Raw genomic sequence first — 1,560 nt, 5'->3', positions numbered from 1 at the left:
AGTATTTTGCTTTTCACTGGTCTTCATGGATCTTTTTCTTCTGTAAACATTTCTGTTGTATCCTATTTCAGGAATTTAGTACTTTAAGGCATTAGATTTACTGAGTACTATGTCTGCCTATTTATCCAAATTATTTCCTTGACTTACAGCTTTTTGCAGCCACGAGTTCTCCAGTTTTCTTTTTTATTTATTTATTTACTCATGAATTTATTTCCTTGGCTGTGGCAGATCTTAGCGGCAGCATGTGAACTCTGAGTTGTGGCATGCAGAATCTCCAGCTGCAGCAAGTGGGATCTAGTTCCCTGACTAGGGATTGAACCCCAGCCCCCAGCATTGAGAGAATGGGGTCTTAGCCACTGGACCATCATGGAATCTCTCCAATTTTCCTGATGGCATGTATAGATTATTACCCGAATTTCTCTAAAGTCATCAAGTTTCTGTTTATGTCAACACTTCGTTTTATTTTTATCTACAGTATTTAATTTGAATTTCAGTCCTTGCTTATGTTTTGAGAGCTCCAACTATCTACTAAAACCTGAAGACACAGTGTGTTTAGTCTTATCAATGTTCTTTTGATTTCAGCATTTAGGGCTACTGCCTGTCATTTTCCATAGTGACGATTTTATTTATGACATAACCTCGGGTCAGAAGTCATGATCCTTTTATAGGCTATTTAGGGTAACTTCCTGTATGCATGAGACGATCTTCTCTTCCCTTTTTATCCCATTCCAATTATAATGAGAGCTCTAAAAAATACTCTTGTCCAAGCTCATTATCTGTTTTCTTAGTACCTGGTAACCATCAGTGCTACTTCAAGTAGTCACCCTTTTACTGAAAGTACAGTCCCTAGCATATTTGAAGAGGAACATTCTTTGGTTCTACTTTGTCAATAGTTTTCTTAGAGCTACAGTGGATTGGTTTAATTGTCACAAGCTTAACTTAAGGGACATCATTTTGGGCTTCCCTGGTGGTCTAGTGGTTAAAAATTGGCCTCCCAATGCAGGGGGTGTGGGTTCAATCCCTGGTGACAGAATTGAGATCCCACATGAGGGTCAGCTAAGCCCCGAGCCGCAGCTACTGAGCCTGAACACTCTAGAACCTGTGCTCCGCAGTAAGAAGCCTGAGCAACACACTTAGACAAAAAAAAAGACTGAGCACCACAACAAAGACCCTGCACAGCCAAAAACCCAGCACAGCCATAAAAAAGAAACATCACATGACTTGTGGTTCCTTTTGTCAACTAGAAATGCAGCTTTGTCTGCTTATAATTCATAATCTTGAGCAAATTGAAAATAATCAATAATATATCAGAGAAATGCAAATCAAAACTACAATGAGGTAGCATCTCAGGCCAGTCAGAATGGGTGCTATCAAAAAGTCTACAAACAATAAATGCTGGAGAAAGTGCAGAGAAAAGGGAACTCTTTTACACTGTTGGTGGGAATGCAAACGAGTACAGCCACTGTGGAGAACAGTGTGGAGATTCCTTAAAAAACTGGAAATAGAACTGCCATACAACCCAGCAATCCCACTACTGGGCATACACAACGAGGAAACCAG

Source organism: Bison bison, unplaced genomic scaffold (assembly GCF_000754665.1).
Source record: "Bison bison bison isolate TAMUID 2011002044 unplaced genomic scaffold, Bison_UMD1.0 scf7180017864480, whole genome shotgun sequence".
NCBI classification, from domain to species: domain Eukaryota; kingdom Metazoa; phylum Chordata; class Mammalia; order Artiodactyla; family Bovidae; genus Bison; species Bison bison.
This window is presented reverse-complemented; position numbering follows the sequence as displayed.